Below are 24,125 nucleotides of genomic sequence, written 5' to 3'. Positions count from 1 at the left end.
AAGATTTATGTCCTGATATGGTTATAGCGTGTTAAAAGTTGTGATGTTGAAAATGTGTTCCCTTTTTCAAATGACAAATTGATATATGGTTTTTGTATGATGATAGCCTAATAATATGGTCTAGGCTTGAAATCCTTTAAAGAAATGTGTTAAGTAGCAAGGATACAAATTGCCTTATTATATGTGTGATCACTTCATAGTTGCCTTGTATGGATTATAGTCATTTGCATAGACTTGGTCTTTGGAATTAAAGTAGTGTGCGTACCTTGTAGGAGGATGATGTGGGTTTGATTGACCTAGAATTTACCTTACCTTAATATTCAAAGAAACGAAAGATGTATTATGGCTAAGTCTCCTCTATTATTTCCCCAAATATTTTATGACCCTTTGTATTTGTGGTATAGTTGAGACTTAATGTGTTTGGGTAGTATGACCTACCTTTAATGTTATAGATTTTTTTGGGGGTGTTAGCCTTAGGGAAATGATTATAGTTGAGTAAAGTTGCTCTTAAATGGGTTTACTCTAAGTGGGGGATGAGGAGTATAGTAGTAAGGTGAATGATTTCCTATCATTTCCTTCTATGTTTATTTGAGCTTGAGACTAAAGAGTTCTTAGAAGCTTGTTCATGATAGGAGTCTCCCATAAGAGTATGAGTTGCACGTTCTCCCTAAGTTTTGTATGTCTTAATTGACACTTATTTTAAGCATGTTTTGAAGGTTCTAAATTGCATGAAAAGGGATTTTTTATCAAACTCATATATTCTCATGTTGATTGTGCATCTTGATATGTTAGTTGTGCATTAAAATTCACGAGACAATGTAAGGAGCATGTTAGATGTATCTTTTAATATGTTGTGTTTACCCTCATAATGAGGAATTGAGTCTTCTTAAAATGGAGAATGATGAGTCTCTTGCAAATTATGTGATTTTTAGGACTTGGGAAGTATTAGGCATACTCTTAAGAGGTGTTGGTATGATTAGCTATTGCTCTTGATGTGTGCCTATAAATTACAAGAAAGACTGGATGGACAGAATCTAGCTCCACAGGCAATGCCAAATCATAGGCCACCTTACCCACACTTAGGCAAAGTAAGCGCCGGGGCTGAAGTGATTCTGTCATTGAGCTCCTGGAAACTCTTCTCACAAGTCTCTGCCCATTAAAACATGACTTTCTTCTTCGTCAAAGCTGCGAGTGGGGTAGCACTGGAAGAAAAACCCTCCACAAACCAGCGATAATAACCATCCAGTCCAGAGAAGCTACAGATATTTGTGGGAGTAAGAGGTTCCGGCCAGTTCTTAACAGCCTCAGTCTTCTTGGGTTCTAACTCCACACCTTTGTCGAACACAACATGACCTAGGAAGGTCACTGATCTATGCCAGAATTCACGCTTGCTGAATTTGGCATATAGTTGATGTTGTCTAAGTACCTGCAAGGTTAGTCTCAAATTATGTTCATTCTCTTCCTTGGTCATAGAGTAGATGAGAATGTCATCAATGAATACTATGACGAAAGAGTGTATTCATGGAAGACTCTATTCATGAGAACCATATATGCAGCAGGTGCATTAGTAAGACCAAATGACATAACTAGAAACTCGTAATGACCGTAACGGGTACGAAAGGCTGTCTTGGGATATCTCCATCCCTAACCCTAAGCTGATGGTACCCTGAACGAAGATCAATCTTTGAAAAGAAACTAGACCCTTGGATGAACTTGAATCCCCTTTGTGGGAGAGTCCCTTTTTAAACCTAGGCTTATTCATTATTTCAGTACTACTCTTCCTTGAAAAATTCTTCTGAGCTTGCCTTGACATGTTCCCTACCGTAGTATGCTTCCACTTCCTGTCTTCCTCCACTTGTTGAACACGGACCATAATCCTGGAAACGTCCATTCTATCATGCAGCATAGATGCCCTACATTCCTCATCGAGATTCTCAGCAATCTTAGATCCGGTGTAAACGGGAGGATTCACCCTCGTGAAGTCCTTTAACCTGCTAGCCATGGTGCTGGAAGGTGGGTTCTCCCTGGGAACACCTTGTTGCTCCACCTGGGCTGTCATAGCCTGGGCTTGTAAAGTTATGGCTTGGGCCATCTCTACCAAGGTTGTCCTGACTTCTCCATCTGTCAACCCAGTTGGGTTAACAGGTATCTCCATTCCAGCAGCTGGAGCCTGGGGAGGAACTTGATTTACCCCAACAGTTGCTCCTCCAATCTCTCCGCTTGCATTTCTCCTCTTGTTCATGTTTCTGAATCTCAAGAATTGATGTTAGATATTCTCTTAACACCAATAAATCAAACACTAGATAAGGCACGATAAGATCAGAAGAAGGGAATTTTCCTACGCATCATGTAGTCTCTAATTCAGGACAGTGGTGCACTTCACTACCATGACTTAGAAACTACTCAATGTGGTTTATGTAAACTTATTATCCTCATAATTTAACCTAATGCTCTGATAAAAATTTTGTCACGATCAGAATCTAGACCCCAGATGAGACCGGCATCGTTGACCTCTCAGAGGTTGCAGGCAAGCCAACATACGTCATCGCTACTTCATCTGGGTTAATTTTTGCAGAAAATTTGAATTTTCTATTACTTAACATTCATATAAGACATTCTACATAAACTCATAAACATTCACAATCAACCTTCTAATATTAAGATCATCAAATGAAAGAAATACCATACTGCATTAAGTGTATACTTGCTAAAATGGCACCAATAGAATGTATGAAATACGATGAGAAAGAAATGCTAGTGGAGCATACTCCACTAACTCAAACCTATATATAAGCTAGAATATAATGGGCAAGCGTCCTCGAAAGCATGAGGGCCTACCGAATCCGGATGAATGATCCACGTCTGGATAGCTTCAGCGTCAACCTGTAAGCTCTAACATCCACTTGTGCCTGCACCTAAAAATGTAGAGTTGTATGGGATTAGTACAAACTTATACTAAGTATGGGCATATTCAAGTACACAAAAAGGACATGCATGATTAAGAAGAGCTCTTTCCTAACGATATGGATTATGGAAAGTCAAGTGAGTGGACTTGCCAAATTCGGATTAGGAAAGTCATGCCATGAGAGCAACATGCATCATCATACGTATCATATTGCACACCGCAAATAAAGTCTTACACATAGAACATAACATATTGCATATAGCACATAACATCTTTCGTATTATTCGTTCATAAGACATGAGACTTTAAAATCATGGACTTGACATCAAGACTTCCCAAAAATGAGGGCTCAACATATGGGACCTCAACTAGGGAGCCTTCTTTGGCAAACACAGAGTTTGCTTCATTTATTCATACGTACATCACTTCATACATTCGTAAGATAGTGAAAACACCAGCTATACCTAGGATGTAGTTTAAGATTTTCGTCGGGTTCGCTATGCAATGATCAAGAATGACCTAGTGTCATTACTTAAGTCTAGCTCACCTCTTGATTATCCTATCCTAACACCTTTGGTGTAATTCATGTCATTATGTGCATCATTTGAGGCTTGCCTCATTCATTTGAGTGGGAACTTTAACTTAAGCCGACATAGATCATGTGAGCATCATGAAATCCAGTGTCTGCCTTACACCGAAAAGAGGTGGAATCACTGGCCAAAGAGATCAAAAACTTGCTAGCGTATATAGGGGATTGAACCCTGCTAGATCCCTATATTGCCAGTATAGGTTCAAATACTAGGAGATATAAGGAGACCCATAATCGTCATGCCGGACAATCTCATCTCATGAGAGTTACGTGGACGTCAGCCCTTCCCAAAGGAAGGCATCACCGCTCATAGCTAGCCTATCGGGGCTCAGTATAAAGTTGCATTACATTCAACTCATACATCATGGAAGCTGGCTTCTAGCATGAGGACATCATAGCTCCTTAGATGATTTCTCATTTCATAATTAGTATTAAGTATGCATTAACTTCAATAATTTCATTAGTGTTAATAGAGACTGGTCTCTTCATTAGCTTTACACTCTCATAGGTGAGTACGTTTTGGTAACATTTACTTAGGCTCATTTGAGAATGCTCTCATCTTTCACATTAGCCTCTTATCATATTGTCACCTCATATCTTAAATTTAACACATTTTCTTTTCATAATTACTCACCCCTTCACGTGAATGTTCATTTCATCATATGCCAATGCACTTGGCCCTTTAGGGTGTTTCACACTCTTACTTAACCCTTCTAGGGTTACATCATTTTATCATATACATCTTAGGCTCACCTACTTTTAAACATATGATAGACATATGAGTCCACACATACAAGCCATGAGGCTTCATTCATTGTTTGACTAAGTGATTAATGTTTACCAAAGATTATGTGGTACAAGACTTATGCATCTTGTAGATATGCCAAGTTATTGATTTTGATCTTTAGAAGCAGCATTCGTTAAATATTTACTTGCGTATGACTTATGTGTCAAAACGGAATTGGGAAAGGGAACCCGATTTCGAATCCCTTGGACAACACTTAATCTTATTTTAAACTTGATAATTGCATTTTTTAGATTTTGGGGACCCTAGTTCGATCCCCATCACTCCCATAATATTTCCTTTCTTTTCCTCTTCTCTTTTTTGTTTAAAAAGGCAAGGAGGTTGTGGGATCAATCCCCCACAAGCTCATTCTTTTTCTCTTAATTTATCTCTTAAATTTCTCACCTATGCAAGAGGTTGTGGGTTAAATCCCCACTCACCACATTTATTTCTCCTTTATTTTTCTGCTAACTTTCTCATCTATTCAAGAGGTTGTTGGTTGAATCCCCACTCACCACATTTATTTTTTCTTCATTATTTTTTTCTCCAAACTCTCTCATCTATTCAAGAGGTTGAGGTTCAATCTCCACTGACCACATTTATTTTTTTTCTCCTTTATTTTTCTCCTAACTCTCTCATATATTCAAGACGTTGTGGGTTCAATCCCCACTCACCACATTTATTTTTTTTTCGTTTTTCTCATGAACTTTTTATGTAATTTGCATTTGGTGAGGTCTTGGGTTCAATTCCCAATGACCTCAAAATTTTTTAAAAAGTTTAAAACAAAGCTCACTTTTCAAATTTTTGGCCGAGACCAACATTTCCAGCAAGATGGAAATTCGATATCTTTCAATCCATCTTTCTCTCAAATTTAAATGTTGATTGTTTGAGTAATTTGGGTGACATTTTTCCAGCAACATTACCCTTATATGAACATCACACTTTTAACATTTACATATACGAAAACACAACAATTATAACACACAAATTTAAGGCTGCAACATAGTTAATTTACAGCACACCCATGGTAAAACAATTAACGTAAAACACTTTTTCGGAATAATCTTTCATACTTTATAGAATTTCCAAATACACATTCGATACATAATCTCAACCAGACCTAAAATTATCTACAAGAATACATACCAACGCATTCTTTGGATCATTCAAAGGATCTAATGACAGTTCATGCAACAGGGACAACCTTAGTTTTTCAATTGCGAACTCAACCTTAAGGGTCTCTTGGGAAAGGGACCAAGAGAGAAGAAAAACCATACCTTAATGTTGTTCAACACTTGTTTCAATGTTGCGTATTCCCAGGACACCACTGCCTCACCACAAAAATCCAAAACCCAATCTGTCGAGAATAATGTTGTTGATTTTCTTTTTTTAGCTTAGCTTTTCATTTGTGTTTTTGTGTGTAAGTTCTTCAAGAGTGAAGAACTATTATTTCAGTTCTTTTTCTGATGAAAAACGTGAGAATGAGAGTGAGAGATGTGAGAATGAGAGGATTAAGATGAGGAGAGTTATGTGGAGACTTAGTCAAACTAGGACTCCTTAGTATTTATTAATATTATTATTATTATTATTATTATCAATTAAAAATCTGATTTACCTTTAATTAAATCAGTAAATTAAGTATTAATTAATTTAACTAATTCACTAAATACAATAAATAAATTAAATCATTGCTTCCACCTATAACAACCCTAAAAATGGATATACTAAGTGATACTTAATGTGTCAAGAATGCCTATGATTAGACCAGGGTTCACATGGATTGATGCGCGTAGAACCAGACTTCGGAACCCTTGCTACATCAAAGCCAACTAACTTGGGGAGTTAGTTGAGCTAGTAAAGGTTGGTTCCAACCATGTAGGGCTCTCGAATACAAATATTTACTCGAAGGAGTCTTTACAGGACTTAAAAAGAGGAAATCGTAGGTTTGGAGGGTCTAGGTGTAAAATGATATTTTTCTAGGATAAGGGTAGTATCTTAATTACCCTAAATATATAATTAATTATTTAATTAATAAGGTGGAGGGCAATTTGGTGAGAGAGAGCCGAAATTGAGCTCTCGAAGTGAAGTCTTATTTCACCCGGGTTCGAACCTAGGAGGAAGCAACGAATTAATGTGATTTTTAATTAATATATTGAATTAATATAATTAATAAATAATTTTTATTCATTATGTGATTTAAAATAAAATTAAAAAAATCAGATTTTTAATAATTAAGTAAATCTTATTTGACTAAGTCCTAAACTAGACTCCTAAACCTAATATAACTCCTACTCTCTCACGTCTATCTCTAAGGATCCCCAGGAGTTTTTGGATGAGGCGCATAAGATTTTGGTGGCTATGGATGGGGGCCACAGATACTGAGAAAGCAGAGTTGGCTTCCTATCAACTCAAGGATTTTGCAAAGACTTTGTGCAAGATATGGCAGGATAGCTGAGCTTTGGGCGGAGTCCCGGTCACTTAGGAGTTGTTTAAGACAGCCTTCCTGTAGAGATTTATCCCTAGGGAGATGAGGGAGGCAAAGGTTGAGGAATTTATCAACCTTAAATAGGGATCCACGACAGTCTGCGAGTATTCCCTGAAGTTTGTAAAATTATCCAGGTATGCCACTTCTCTTGTGTCTAACAGCAGAGACGAGATGAGTAGATTCTTGACAGGAATTGCTGAGGATCTCGAGAAGGAGTGTAGGGCAGCTATGCTGCATGACAACATGGACCTTTCCAGGCTTATGGTCCATGTCCATCAAGTGGAGGAAAGCAGAAAGAGGAAACACACTAGGGCAGGGAACATGTCATGGCAAGCTGAGAAGAATTTTTCAAGGAAGAGTAGTAATGAAATCAGGGATAAGCCAAGGTTTAATAAGGGACTCTTCCTCCAAGGGGAGTCAAGTTCATACAAGGGTCGCCATGATAGGAATTCAGAGTCCAGAGTTAAGAGAAACAATGAAGTAGATACACCTTAGGAGAGACCACCTAGCAGGAAGTGTGCAAACTACATAGAAGAGAGCGTATGATGGGAACTAATGCTTGTTATAGTTGTGGCAAACCGGGACACATGGTGAAGGATTGTCCGATTAGGAGAAGTCAAGAAAAAGGGAAGGAGAGAGCTTAGTCTAATGGTCCAAGTGAATAGGCTCCAAGGAGGCGACGATTCTTCGCACTCAAGTCTAGGGGTGCAGGGGAAGGCACTTCTGGTGAAGTCTCGGTGAGTAGCCTTAATTAGTCCTTCATGTATTTGACTGTGTATGGTGTTTATGCACTAGTATGAGGTTAATATGTTTGAGTCATCATGTTGGTTGCGGATTTGTATGACTTATATGTTTACTTATATTTTATGTTTTGATGAGACTAGTTTAGGAAAGAGTTCCTTAGCGTATTAATGTGAAGATGCTAGTAGGTTTCAAGAATGTGCACCATCATGTTAATATGTGAATCACATATTCACCAATGGGGAGTATTGAATTACCTATGTATGCATACGTCCTATAGATGACTAAGATATTCTTAGTAAAGAGTAGTGTCATTCGGGGACGAATGTTCCTATGGGGGAGGGGAATGTAACAACCCTAAAAATGGATATACTAAGTGATACTTAATGTGTCAAGAATGCCTATAATTAGACCAGGGTTCAGACGGATTAATGCGCATAGAACAAGAATTCGGAACCCTTGCTACATCTATGCCAACTAACTTGGGGAGTTAGTTGTGCTAGGAAAGGTTGGATCCAACCATGTAGGGCTCTCTAATACGAAGATTTACTCGAAGGAGTCTTTTACCGGACTTAAAAAGAGGATATCTTAGGTATGGAGGGTCTAGGAGTAAAATGGTCTTTTTCCAGGCTAAGGGTATTATCGTAACTACCCTAAATATATAATTAATTAGTTAATTAATAAGGTAGAGGGGCAATTTGGGGAGAGAGAGCCGAAATTGAGCTCTTAAAGTGAAGTCTTTCTTTACCCGGGTTCGAACCTAGGTGGAAGCAACGAATTAATGTGATTTTTAATTAAGATATTTAATTAATATAATAAATTAATAATTATTATTCATTAGCTGATTTAAAATAAAATTTAAAAAAACAGATTTTTAGTAATTAAATAAACCTTATTTGACTATGTCCTAAACTAGACTCCTAAACCTAATATAACTCCTACTCTCTCATGTCTATCTCTAAACTCTCACGCTCAATCTCCTTTATCATTTCACACAAACTTTCTCTGCCAAAATAAGATACAAAAGCATAAAAATAAACCAAGTTCTTCACACTTGAAGAACTCACACAAAATCACAAGAAAACAAACGTTAATCGAACAATAGGCTAAGGGAGGTTGCCATTCGAGTGGAGTTGATATTGAGGAGGTTTAGATGTGTTCTTGGAAGGATTTTTTGGGCATCAATTCAAGGGTTTAACGTCAAAAAGGTATGGGTTTTCTTATTTCTTGGTCCTTTTCCCAAGAGACCCTTTTAGGTTCATATTATTCATTCGAAAACTACGATTGTTTCCCTTCTTGCATGCCCCTGTCACTAGCTCCCAATGAATCGTAGGTTCGGTATGATTGCTGGTAGATTTAGGTGTATGTTATGTTTTCTTGATGAATATGATTATGTTTTTGTACTTGAAATCGTATGAAAGACAACCATGCATTCGAAATTATGTGCAAGTGTATGTGTGTGCAAGTATGTTACTATGAATGAGGTTCTTGGGTAAAGCCTTCAAATTTGATAATGTTTTGGTTGTCATTTTACGTGTATAAATATATGTAAATCATGATGTTCATTAAAATGGAAGTGTGGCTGATTTGAGTATCAATAATTTGGTTAAAAAATTCTATGGGAATGCACCCCAAAAAGTGTTAAATGATCTATGAACTTCCCTAAGATTTCAACTGAAAATTTTGGTGAAAAATAAGCTAAAAAATGACTAAATTCCAACAAACTTACAAGTTCTGTATAGTCTAAATAATGATGAATAAATCTGGAAATTTATTTGAATAAGTTTAGCATACGATTAAAAATAAGTGAACCTAAGATGTATGTAATAAAATGATGAAACCCTCGAAAGGTTAAGTATGAGTTTAAGATAAACTAAATGGCCAAGTGCATTGGCATAAGACAAAATGAACAATGAAATGATGAAATGAACAATGATATGATGAAACGCTAGAAGGGTTAAGTAAGAGTGTGAAACACACTAAATGGCCAAGTTCATTGGCATATGATGAAATGAACATTCACGTAAAAAGCGGTGAATAGTTATGAAGAGCAAATGTGCTAATGTTAATGAATGTGGTGACAACATGATATGAGGCTAATGTAAAAGATGAGAGCAACCTCAAATGAGCCTATGTAAATGTTACCAAAACGTACTCACCTATGAGAGTGTAAAGTTAATGAAGAGACTAGTCTCTATGAACACTCTAATGAAAGTATTGAGATTGACACACTTAATACAAATGATGAGATGAGAAATCATCTATTTAGCTATGATGTCCTCATACTAGAATCCAACTTCCGTGACGTATGAGTTGAATGTAATGGAACTTTATACTGAGCGTCAATAGACTAGCTATGAGAGGTGATGTGTTTTTTGGGGAAGGGTGGAGGTTTACATAACTCTCTTGAGATGAGACTTTCCGTCATACCGGGTATGGGTCTCCTTATATCTCCTAGTCTTCGAACCTGTAATGCCAATATGGGGATCTGGCGGGGTCAAATTCCAATGTACGCTAGCATGTTTTGGGTTACTTTTGCCATTGATTCCACCTCTTTTCGGTTAGGGGGAAACACTAGATTTCATGATGCTCACATGATCTATGTCGGTTAAAGTTAAAGTTCCCAAAGAATGAATTAGGCCAGCCTCAAATGATGAACACAATGAAATGAACAATATCAAAGGTGTAAGGATAGGATAATCAAGAGGTGACCTAGACTTGAAGTAATGATGCTACGTTATTCTTTGTCATTGCACAGCAAACCCGATGAGAGTCTTAAACTACATCCCAGGTGTGACTGGTGATTGCACTAGCATATGAATGAATGAAAAATGAAGTACGAATGAATGAATGATGCAGACTCTGTGTTTGATAAAGAAGGATCCCTAGTTGAGGTCCCATATGTTGAGCCCTCATTTTGGGAAGTCCTAACGTCAAGTCCATGATCCCAAGGTCTCATGGCATATGAAAGAATGATATGAACTATGTGATATGATGTGTGAAATATGTTATGTGTTGTTTGCAAAATGATAAGTTTGATGATGCATGTTACATTCATGGCATGACTTTCAAAATCCAAATTTGGGAGGTCCATTGACTTTCCTAATCCAAATTTCTCTAGTCCACTGACTGGACTTTCCATAAATCATGTTGTTAGGAAAGAGCTATTCCTTCTCATGCATGTCCTTTGTGTATGCTTGCATATACCCATACTTAGTACAAGTGTTTACTAATCCCATACAACTCTATATTTTTAGGTGCAAGCACGGGTTGACGCTAGAGCTTACAGGTTGAGTTGCAGCTATCTGGACGTGGAGCTTTCATCCGGACTTGGTAGGCCCTCATGCATTTGAGGATGTCTAAAGTTATTATCAAGATTAGATGTAGGGTTTAACTAGTGGAGCAAGTTCCACTAGTGTTTCTTTCAACTTTCATTTCATACTTTGTATTGGTGTCGTCTTGGCACAAATACATTTAAGGCAATTATGAACTGTTTCTTTCTTTTGATTATCTCTATATTAGATGGTTGATTTGTGAACGCCTATAATGTTAAGTTTAAAATGTTTAGCATTAAGTAAGAAGACAAAAAGTTCAAATTTTCCGCTAATATTAACCTAGATGAAGTAAGAATGATGTACTTAGGCTTGTCTTCGACCTCTAAGATGTCAACGACGCCGATCTCGTCTGGGGTCTAGATTTTGGGTGGGGCAAGATTTTTCTTAAAGTCTAATTTTCGCCCTTTCTACCCAAAATGCCCCTCCACCTTATTAATTTACAGATTTAGGGTAATTACGATACTAACCTTAGGCTTGAAAAAGACCATTTTACCCGTAGACCCTCCAACATTAAGATTTCCCTTTTTTAAGTCCGATAAAGACTCATCCGGGTAAATCTTCATATTTGGGAGTCCTACATACCTGGACCCAACCTTTCCTAGATAAACTAACTCCCCAAGTTAATTGGCTTGGCTGTCGCAAGTGTTCAGAGGTCGGGTTTTACGCGCATAAATCGGTGTGAACCGGTCTAATCGTAGGCATTCTAGACACACTAAACATTACTTAGCATATTCATTTTTTAGGGATTTTACAGCTATGCTACCATAGACCATCGAAATAGGGTAGTAAGGTTTCAGTTGCCAAATGAGTTAGAGTTGAAATGGGAAGGGCGTGGTTCAAATTCTACAAGCCAAATAGTTTCTAATCTTAAAGCCGACAAGATATTATCTAAGGGGATAGCAGCCGATGAGAACCTTTGTTATGAATAGTTTTCCTTGAAATTTTAGATCCCCTAGTGAAACGGTTGAGGAACAAGGAGGTTGCCACCGTAAAGGTGTTATGGAGGAACCACCTTGTTGAGAGAGAAACATGGGAGGCCGAGGCCGAAATGAGATCGTGTTACCCTCACATATTCAGTTCCTGATGGTAGATATACTCTTCCTTAGTCCGATTTGTTAATGAAGCTCTTAATCTTAGTGCATTAGGTGGTTTTGGTGTTCTATGTCCATAATTGTGTGCCTTACACTTGCACTATATGAGTTAAAATGAGTTCATGCTTGCATTCATGTTGTTGCTTTTGTATAACTGTAGGTTTGATTTTTGTGTTACATGAGTTGTGATTTGCATTAAATTAAATGTGATTAGAAGGAAGTTCCTCAATCTCAAATATGAAGCTTCACATAAGCTTGAATAATGTACATCATCCAGAGTAAGTGTGAATCAGAAATTCAGAAAGAGTAAAGTTTCAAGTATGTTAATGCATTTTTCGAAATTACCCTATTTAATTTAAAAATATAAGTAGTATCATTCGGGGACAAATGTTCCTGAGGGGGGAATAATTTAATATTCCAGAAAATGTACTCGTCTAGTAAAGATCCTATTAAGTTTTAAGAATAGGTATTGGGGGTACATAGGCATCCCAATGCCCAATATTTAGATTAGAAAATATTGGCTTAAAGGGTGTTAGCCAATTTTCTATTTATTAACAAGCTTGTCCAAGGAATGTACCTGCAATGAAGACCATTAGCTAAAAACATATTTTTTCTAGCATTTGCACTTAGGTACGAGGCATCCGTGTGTCAAGCCAAGGCACCATAGCACATGACCAATTAAAATAGGCATGTAGATTAAGCAGTGCCCAAGGACATAGTGAGGATCCTTGGTACAATAAGTAAACATTCAAAATGAACCATAAAAAATATTTAGTTAGGAAAGTAAAGGCAACACATGTGCAAGCACATGTGAAAAATCGGCCAAAAGGGGGACCACCCTTACTGAATTCGGTTAGGGTAGTTAGGGGGCAGGCGTGCGCAAGGGTCCACCCATGTAGGGCTTAACTCACTAACAAACTCTAGCACTAACTAACTGACCTATGTAGCTAACTAACCTAGGAAAAACAAAAATAACCTATCTAGTGCATCCGACAACCTAAGAGTTAATTGGGTTAAACTAACCTAGTAGCTAGTTCAAGAGACAACATATTACCTAACCTAGCATGGTTCAAAAGGGTTAGTTACGGTCTTAATGCCTTAGGGGTACTTTATTAATTATCCTAGGTCCCTTAATTAATTAAATTATTAATTTAATGAATTAATTAAAAATTATTATGATGGCCGAAACTCTTAGGAAAATAATTTTAGATTTGACTAAGTTAAATGTTTTCCTAATGTTAGTCAATCTAGGAGGGGCGTTTGAGTAATTAACTAATTAAATTATTTAATTAACTTAATTAGCCTAAGTTGAATAAGTCAAGATAAGTTCCAATGACTTAGACTCACGTTCAAACACTAGAAAATTCATGACTCAAAATAGTATGCAATCATGAGAAAAATAGTGAGAAAAACGTAAAAAAAACAGAAAAGTTCTCTAAGGCGATTTCAAGGTATTCATCAAGGTTTTCGTGATGCTCACATGATCTATGTTGGTTAAAGTTAAAGTTCCCAAATAATGAATTAGGCCAGCCTCAAATGATTCACATAATTAAATGAACGATACCAAAGGTGTAAGGATAGGATAATCAAGAGGTGACCTAGACTAAAGTAATGACGCTACGTTATTCATGGTCATTGCACAGCAAACCCGTTGAGAGTCTAAAACTACATCCCAGGTATGACTTGTTATTGTAGTAGTATATGAAAGAATGAAAAATGAAGTATGTATGAATGAATAATGCAGACTCTGTGTTTTCTAAAGAAGGATCCCTAGTTGAGGTCCCATATGTTGAGCCCTCAATTTGGGAAGTCCTAACGTCAAGTCAATGATCCCAAGGTCTCATGGCATATGAAAGAATGATATGAACTATGTCATATGATATCTGAAATATGTTATGTGCTGTTTACAAAATGATAATTTTGATTATGCATGTTACATTCATGGCTTGACTTTCAAAATCCAAATTTGGCAGGTCTATTTACTTTCCTAATCCAAATTTGGCAAGTCCACTGACTTGACTTTCCGTAAATCATGTTCTTAGGAAAGAGCTATTCCTTTTCATGCATGTCCTTTGTGTATGCTTGCATATACCCATACTTAGTACAAGTGTGTACTAATCCCATACAACTCTATATTTTTAGGTGAAAGCATAGGTTGACGCTAGAGCTTACAGGTTGACGTTGCAGCTATCCGGACGTGGATCTTTCATCCGAACTTGGTAGGCCCTCATGCTTTGGAGGATGTCTACCGTTATTATCTAGATAAGATGTAGGCTTTAACTAGTGGAGCATGTCCCACTAATGTTTCTTTCCACTTTTATTTCATACTTTGTATTGGTGTGATTTTGGCACAAATACGTTTAAGGCAATTATGAACTATTTCTTTCTTTTGATTTTCTTTATATTAGATGGTTGATTTGTGAACGCCTGTAATGTTAAGTTTAAAATGTTTATCATGAATTAAGAAGACAAAAAGTTCAAATTTTCCGCTAATATTAACCTAGATGAAGTAAGAATGACGTATTTAGGCTTGTCTTCGACCTCTGAGATGTCAACGACGCCGGTCTCGTGTGGGGTCTAGATTCCGGGTGGAGAAAGATTTTACTTAAAGTCTAATTTTGGCCTTTTCTAACCAAAATTCCCCTCCACCTTATTAATATACATATTTAGGGTAATTACGATACTAACCTTAGCCTTGAAAAAGACCATTTTACCCCTAGACCCTCCAAACTTAAGATTTCCCTTTTTTAAGTCTGATTAAGACTCATCCGGGTAAATCTTCATATTCGGGAGCCCTACATGCCTGGAACCAACCTTTCCTAGCTCAACTAACTCCCCAAGTTATTTGGCATGGCTGTCGCAAGGGTTCAGAGGTCTAGTTTTACGCGCATAAATCCGTGCAAACCCGGTCTAATCGTAGGCATTCTAGACACACTAAACATTACTTAGCATAATCATTTTTTAGGGTTTTTACATCTATACTACCATAGACCATCGAAATAGGGTAGTAAGGTTTCAATTGCCGAATGAGTTAGAGTTGAAATGGTAAGGGCGTGGTTCAAATCCAACAAGCCAAATAGTTTCTAATCTTAAAGCTGACAAGATATTATCTAAGGGGTCCGCAGTCGATGAGAACCTTTGTTATGAAGAGTTTTCCTTGAAATTTTAGATCCCCTAGTGAAACGGTTGAGGAACAAGGAGGTTGCCACCGTAAAGGTGTTATGGAGGAACCACCTTGTTGAGGGAGAAACATGGGAGGCCGAGGCCGAAATGAGATCGTGTTACCCTCACATATTCAGTTCTTGATGGTAGATATACTCTTCCTTAGTCCGATTTGTTAATGAAGCTCTTAATCTTAGTGCATTAGGTGGTTTTGGTGTTCTATATCCATAACTGTGTCCCTTACACTTGCACTATATGAGTTAAAATGAGTTCATGCTTGCATTCATGTTGTTGCTTTTGTATAACGGTAGGTTTGATTTTTGTGTTACATGAGTTGTGATTTGCATTAAATTAAATGTGATTAGAAGGAAGTTCCTCAATCTCAAATATGAAGCTTCACATAAGCTTGAATAATGTACTCATCCAGAGTAAGTGTGAATCAGAAATTGACAAAGAGTAAAGTTTCAAGTATGTTAATGCATTTTTCGAAATTACCCTATTTAATTTAAAATTATAAGTATTATCATTCGGGGACGAATGTTCCTGAGGGGGGGATAATTTAATATTCCAGAAAATGTACTCGTCTAGTAAAGATCCTATTAAGTTTTAAGAATAGGTATGGGGGTACATTGGCATCCCAATGCCCAATATTTAGATTAGAAAATATTGGCTTAAAGGGTGTTAGCCAATTTTATATTTATTAACAAGATTGTCCAAGGAATGTACCTACAATGAAGACCATTAGCTAAAAACTTATTTTTTCTCGAATTTGCACTTAGGTACGAGGCATCCATGTGTCAAGCCTAGGCACCATAGCACATGACCAATTAAAATAGGCATGTAGATTAATCAGTGCCCAAGGACATAGTGAGGATCCTTGGTACAATAAGTAAACATTCAAAATGAACCATCAAGAATATTTAGTTAGGAAAGTAAAGGCAACACATGTGCAAGCACAAGTGAAAAATCGGCCAAAAGGGGGACCACCCTTACCGAATTCGGTTAGGGTAGTTAGGGGGCAGGCGTGCGCAAGGGTCCACCCATGTAGGGCATAACTCTCTAACCAACTCTAGCACTAACTAACTGACCTAAGTAGCTAACTAACCTAGGACAAACAAAAATAACCTATCTAGTGCATGCGACAACCTAAGAGTTAATTGGGTGACACTAACCTAGTAGCTAGTTCTAGAGACAACATATTACCTAACCTAGCATGGTTCAAAAGGGTTAGTTACGGTCTTAATGCCTTAGGGTTACTTTAGTAATTATTCTAGGTCCCTTAACTAATTAAATTATTAATTTGTTGAATTAATTAACAATTATTATGATGGCCGAAACTCTTAGGAAAATAATTTTAGATTTGACTAAGTTAAATGTTTTCCTAATGTTAGTCAATCTAGGAGGGGCGTTTTAGTAATTAATTAATTAATTTATTTAATTAACTTAATTAACCTAAGTTGAATAAGTCAAGATAAGTTCCAATGACTTAGACTCACGTTCAAACACTAGAAAATTCATGACTCAAAATAGTAAGCAATCATGAGAAAAATAGTGAGAAAAACGTAAAAAAAAAAACAGAAAAGTTCTCTAAGGCGATTTGAAGGTATTCTTCAAGGTTTTCGTGATGCTCACATGATCTATGTTGGTTAAAGTTAAAGTTCCCAAATAATGAATTAGGCCAGCCTCAAATGATGCACATAATTAAATGAACGATACCAAAGGTGTAAGGATAGGATAATCAAGAGGTGACCTAGACTAAAGTAATGATGCAACGTTATTCGTGGTCATTACACAGCAAACCCGATGAGAGTCTAAAACTAAATCCCATGTATGACTTGTTATTGCAGTAGTATATGAATGAATGAAAAATGAAGTATGTATGAATGAATAATGCAGACTCTGTGTTTTCTAAAGAAGGATCCCTAGTTGAGGTCCCATATGTTGAGCCCTCAATTTTGGAAGTCCTAATGTCAAGTCAATGATCCCAAGGTCTCATGGCATATGAAAGAATGATATGAACTATGTCATATGATATGTGAAATATGTTATGTGCTGTTTACAAGATGATAATTTTGATGATGCATGTTACATTCATGGCTTGACTTTCAAAATCCAAATTTGGCAGGTCTATTTACTTCCCTAATCCAAATTTGGCAAGTCCACTGACTTGACTTTCCGTAAATCATGTTCTTAGGAAAGAGCTATTCCTTTTCATGCATGTCCTTTGTGTATGCTTGCATATACCCATACTTAGTACAAGTGTGTACTAATCCCATACAACTCTATATTTTTAGATGAAAGCATAGGTTGACGCTAGAGCTTACAGGTTGACGTTGCAGCTATCTGGACGTGGATCTTTCATCCAAACTTGGTAGGCCCTCATGCTTTGGAGGATGTCTACCGTTATTATCTAGATAAGATGTAGGCTTTAACTAGTGGAGCATGTCCCACTAGTGTTTCTTTCCACTTTTATTTCATACTTTGTATTGGTGTCATTTTGGCACAAATATGTTTAAGGCAATTATGAACTATTTCTTTCTTTTGATTTTCTTTATATTAGATGGTTGATTTGTGAATGCCTATAATGTTAAGTTTAAAATGTTTAGCATGAATTAAGAAGACAAAAAGTTCAAATTTTCCGCTAATATTAACCTAGATGAAGTAAGAATGACGTATTTAGGCTTGTCTTCGACCTTTGAGATGTCAACGACGCCGGTCTCGTCTGGGTCGAGATTCCGGGTGGAGAAAGATTTTACTTAAAATCTAATTTTGGCCTTTTCTACCCAAAATGCCCCTCCACCTTATTAATTTACATATTTAGGGGAATTACGATACTAACTTTAGCCTTGTAAAAGACCATTTTACCCTAGACCCTCCAAACTTAAGATTTCCCTTTTTACAGTCTGATTAAGACTCATCCGGGTTAATCTTCATATTCGGGAGCCCTACATGCCTGGAACCAACCTTTCCTAGCTCAACTAACTCCCCAAGTTATTTGGCATGGCTGTCGCAAGGGTTAAGAGGTCTAGTTTTACGCGCATAAATCCGTGCAACCCGGTCTAATTGTAGGCATTCTAGACACACTAAACTTTACTTAGCATATTCATTTTTTTAAGGTTGTTACATCTATACTACCATAGACCATTGAAATAGGGTAGTAAGGTTTCAATTGCCGAATGAGTTAGAGTTCAAAATGGTAAGGGCGTGGTTCAAATCCAACAAGCCAAATAGTTTCTAATCTTAAAGCCAACAAGATATTATCTAAGGGGTTCGCAGCCGATGAGAACCTTTGTTATGAAGAGTTTTCAATTGAAATTTTAGAACCCCTAGTGAAACGGTTGAGGAACAAGGAGGTTGCTACCGTAAAGGTGTTATGGAGGAACCACCTTGTTGAGGGAGAAACATGGGAGGCCGAGGCCGAAATGAGATCCTGTTACCCTCACATATTCAGTTCTTGATGGTAGATATACTCTTCCTTAGTCCGATTGGTTAATGAAGCTCTTAATCTTAGTGCATTAGGTGGTTTTGGTGTTCTATGTCCATAATTGTGTGCCTTACACTTGCACTATATGAGTTAAAATGACTTCATGCTTGCATTCATGTTGTTGCTTTTGTATAACTGTAGGTTTGATTTTTCTGTTACATGAGTTGTGATTTGAATTAAATTAAATGTTATTAGAAGGAAGTTCCTCAATCTCAAATATGAAGCTTCACATAAGCTTGAATAATGTACATCATCAAGAGTAAGTGTGAATCAGAAATTCAGAAAGAGTAAAGTTTCAAGTATGTTAATGCATTTTCGAAATTACCCTATTAAATTTAAAATTAAAAGTAGTATCATTCAGGTACGAATGTTCCTGAGGGGAGGATAATATAATATTCCGGAAAATGTACTCGTCTAGTAAAGCTCCTATTAATTTTTAAGAATAGGTATTGGGGGTACATAGGCATCCCAATGCCCAATATTTAGATTAGAAAATATTGTCTTAAAGGGTGTTAGCCAATTTTCTATTCACTAACAAGCTTGTCCAAGGAATGTACCTGTAATGAAGACCATTAGCTAAAAACTTATTTTTTCTAGCATTTGCACATTAGGTACGAGGCATCCGTGTGTCAAGCCTAGGCACCATAGCACATGACCAATTAAAATAGGCATGTAGATTAAGCAGTGCCCAAGGACATAGTGAGGATCCTTGGTACAATAAGTAAACATTCAAAATGAACAATCAAAAATATTTAGTTAGGAAAGTACAGGCAACACATGTGCAAGCACATGTGAAAAACCGGCCAAAAGGGGGACCATCCTTACCGAATTCGGTTAGGGTAGTTAGGGGGCAGGCGTGCGCAAGGGTCCACCCATGTAGGGCCTAACTCTCTAACCAACTCTAGCACTAACTAACTGAACTAAGTAGCTAACTAACCTAGGACAAACAAAAATAACCTATCTAGTGCATCCGACAACGTAAGATTTAATTGGGTGACACTAACCTAGTAGCTAGTTCAAGACACAACATATTACCTAACCTAGCATGGTTCAAAAGGGTTAGTTATGGTCTTAATGCCTTAGGGGTACTTTAGTAATTATCCTAGGTCCCTTAATTAATTAAATTATTAATTTAATGAATTAATTAAAAATTATTATGATGGCCGAAACTCTTAGGAAAATAATTTTATATTTGACTAAGTTAAATGTTTTCCTAATGTTAGTCCAATCTAGGAGGGGAGTTTTAGTAATTAAATAATTAATTTATTTAATTAACTTAATTAGCCTAAGTTGAATAAGTCAAGATAAGTTCCAATGACTTAGACTCACGTTCAAACACTAGAAAATTCATGACTCAAAATAGTACACAACCATGAGAAAAATAGTGAGAAAAACGTAAAAAAAAACAGAAAAGTTCTCTAAGGCGATTTCAAGGTATTCTTCAAGGTTTTCGTAATGCTCACATGATCTATGTTTGTTAAAGTTAAAGTTCCCAAATATTGAATTAGGCCAGCCTCAAATGATGCACATAATTAAATGAACGATACCAAAGGTGTAAGGATAGGATAATCAAGAGGTGACCTAGACTTAAAGTAATGACGCTACGTTATTCATGGTCATTGCAGAGCAAACCCGATGAGAGTCTTAAACTACATCGCAGGTATGACTGGTTATTGCAGTAGTATATGAAAGAATGAAAAATGAAGTATGTATGAATGAATGATGCCGACTCTGTGTTTGCTAAAGAAGGATCCCTAGTTGAGGTCCCATATGTTGAGCCCTCAATTTGGGATGTCCTAACGTCAAGTCAATGATCCCAAGGTCTCATGGCATATGAGAGAATGATATGAACTATGTCATATGATATGTGAAATATGTTATGTGCTGTTTGCAAAATGATAAGTTTGATGGTGCATGTTACATTCATGGCATGACTTTCAAAATCCAAATTTGGCAGGTCCATTTACTTTCCTAATCAGAATTTGGCAAGTCCACTAACTTGACTTTCCGTAAATCATGTTCTTAGGAAAGAGCTATTCCTTCTCATGCATGTCCTTTGTGTATGCTTGCATATACCACTACTTAGTACAAGTGTGTATTAATCCCATACAACTCTATATTTTTAGGTGCAAGCGCAGGTTGACGCTAGAGCTTACAGGTTGACGTTGCAGCTATCCGGACGTGGAGCTTTCTTCCGAACATGGTAGGCCATCATGCTTTCGAGGATGTATACCGTTATTATCTAGATTAGATGTAGGCTTTAACTAGTGGAGCATGTTCCACTAGTGTTCCTTTCCACTTTTATTTCATACTTTGTATTGGTGTCGTTATGGCACAAATACGTTTAAGGCAATTATGAACTGTTTCTTTCTTTTGATTATCTTTATATTATATGGTTGATTTGTGAACGCCTATAATGTTAAGTTTAAAATGTTTAGCATGAATTAAGAAGACAAAAAGTTCAAATTTTCCGCTAATATTAACCTAGATGAAGTAAGAATGACGTATTCAGGCTTGTCTTCGACCTCTGCGATGTAACCGACGCCGGTCTCGTCTGGGGTCTAGATTCCAGGTTGAGAAAGATTTTACTTAAAGTCTAATTTTGGCCTTTTCTACCCAAAATGCCCCTCCACCTTATTAATTTACATATTTAGGGTAATTACAATACTAACCTTAGCCTTGAAAAATACCATTTTACCCCTAGACCCTCCAATCTTATGATTTCCCTTTTTTAAGTCCGTTTAAGACTCATCTGGGTAAATCTTCATATTCGGGAGCCCTACATGCCTGGACTTAACCTTTCCTAGCTCAGCTAACTCCCCAAGTTTGTTGGCTTGGCTGTCGCAAGGGTTCAGAGGTCTGGTTTTACGCGCTTAAATCCGTGTGAACCCGGTCCAATCGTAGGCATTCTAGACACACTAAACATTACTTAGCATATTCATTTTTTTAGGGTTGTTACATCTATACTACCACAGACCATCGAATAGGGTAGTAAGGTTTCAATTGATGAATGAGTTAGAGTTGAAATGGGAAGGGCATGGTTCAAATCCAACAAGACAAATAGTTTCTAATCTTAAAGCCGACAAGATATTATCTAAGGGGTTAGCAGCCGATGAGAACCTTTGTTATGAAGAGTTGTCCATTGAATTTTTAGATCCCCTAGTGAAATGGTTGAGGAACAAGGAGGTTACCACAGATATGATATTATGTTACCCTCACATATTCAGTTCTTGAGGGTAGATATACTCTTCCTTAGTCCGATTTGTTAATGAAGCTCTTAATCTTAGTAAATTAGGTGGTTTTTGTGTTCTATGTCCATAATTGTGTGCCTTACACTTGCACTATATGAGTTAAAATGAGTTCATGCTTGCATTCATGTTGTTGCTTTTGTATAACTGTAGGTTTGATTTTTTTGTTACATGAGTTGTGATGTGCATTAAGTTAAATGCGATTAGATGGAAGTTCCTCAATCTCAAATATGAAGCTTCAGATAAGCTTGAATAATGTACATCATCTAGAGTAAGTGTGAATCAGAAATTCACAAAGAGTAAAGTTTCAAGTATGTTAAGGTATTTTCGAAATTACCCTATTAAATTTAAATTTATATGTAGTATCAATATGGGACGAATGTTCCTAAGGGGGGGGGGATAATTTAAACATTCCAGAAAATGTACTCATCTAGTGAAGATCCTATTAAGTTTTAACAATAGGTATTACGGGTACATTGGCATCCCAATGCCCAATTAATATCAGAAAATATTGGCTTAAAGGGTGTTAGCTAATTTTCTATTTATTAACAAGCTTGTCCAAGGAATGTACCTGCAATGAAGACCATTAGCTAAAAACATATTTTTTCTAGCATTTGCACATTAGGTACGACGCATCCGTGTGTCAAGCCTAGGCACCATAGCACATAACCAATTAAAATAGACATGTAGATTAAGCAGTGCCCAAGGACATAGTGAGGATCCTTAGTACAATAAGTATACATTAAAAATGAACCATCAAAAATATTTAGTTAGGAATGTACAGCCAAAAAATGTGCAAGTACATTTCAAAAACCAGCCAAAAGGGGGACCACCCTAACTGAATTCGGTTAGGGTAGTTAAGGGGCAGGCGTGCGCAAGGGTCCACCAATGTAGGGCCTAACTCTCTAACCAACCCTAGCACTAACTAATTGACCTAAGTAGCTAACTAACCTAGGGAAAACAAAAATAACCTATCTAGTGCATCCGACAACCTAAGAGTTAATTGGGTGACACTAACCTAGTAACTAGTTCAAGAGACAACATATTACCTAACCTAGCATGGTTCAAAAGGGTTAGTTATGGTCCTAATGCCTTAGGGGTACTTTAGTAATTACCCTAGGTCCCATAGTTAATTAAATTAGTAATTTAATTAATTAATTAAAAATTATTATGATGGACGAAACTCTTAGGAACATAATTTTAGATTTGACTAAGTTAAATGTTTTCCTAATGTTAGTCAATCTAGGAGGGGCATTTTAGTAATTAACTAATTAATTTATTTAATTAACTTAATTAGCCTAAGTTGAATAGGTCAAGATAAGTTCCAATGAATTAGACTTACGTTCAAACACTAGAAAATTCATGACTCAAAATAGTACACAATCATGAGAAAAATAGTGAGCAAAACGTAAAAAAACAGAAAAGTTCTCTCAGGCGATTTCAAGGTATTCTTCAAGGTTTTCGTGAAAGGTGATCTTCGTAGATTTAATTCTACATAAGGTATGGGTTTTCTCTCCTGGAATTCTTTCTCCAAGATAACTTTCAAACGTTTTGAATTCAAAAATATTGAAGCTAGGGTTGTTCCCAAATGATATTGTTGAACGTCCACCTCTCTAGTTATCCTTGTTTTAGATTCTATAAGTATATAGATGTAAACTTGAACTATTGTTTGTATGTGGTGTTAACTGATCATTAAGTGTAGGTTCCTTATTTGTTAATGACTAATGAGGCCTATATACTTGATTCATATGATTAGGTTATTAGTTATATAAAAAAATCAATGATGTAATGCTTAGTTTTGTTTCGAGAATATGAAGTTTGATTAAAAGTTGACTATGAAGATTAGTTACTGCTAATGTTAAAGTGTCGACTTGTATATGTTGAGGAGATCAATACAGTACCTTCATGAAACTAATTTATTTGGTTGGTGATAATATAATGAAAATGGTTTAAGTAATGTTTGGTTTATGCCAATAAAATTGGCTAACAATATATTGTCCAAAAAGTTTAATGGAATTGGCTTACAATGTTGTTTCAAAGATACGATGAAAAAAATGGCTAATGACTAATGTAAACCAAATTAAGCATGAACAATGTAACTTTGAATTCATAACCAAGGGTATGCCAATCATTGGGACAAGTCCCAACATACACTTTACAAATGAACAAAAAACATCGTAACTATATCGGACAAATTTCTTAACGTTTATAATGAATGGTATAAAACTATCAAAAGACATGAAATGAGTTAAGGTGAGTAATAACATAATTGAAAGTCTTTGAATTATGAAATTGACCAGA

The sequence above is a fragment of the Solanum pennellii genome, chromosome 3 (genome assembly GCF_001406875.1).
Source record: "Solanum pennellii chromosome 3, SPENNV200".
Classification (NCBI taxonomy): Eukaryota; Viridiplantae; Streptophyta; class Magnoliopsida; order Solanales; family Solanaceae; genus Solanum; species Solanum pennellii.
The sequence above is the reverse complement of the archived record's forward strand: the minus strand, read 5'-3'. Positions refer to the sequence as shown.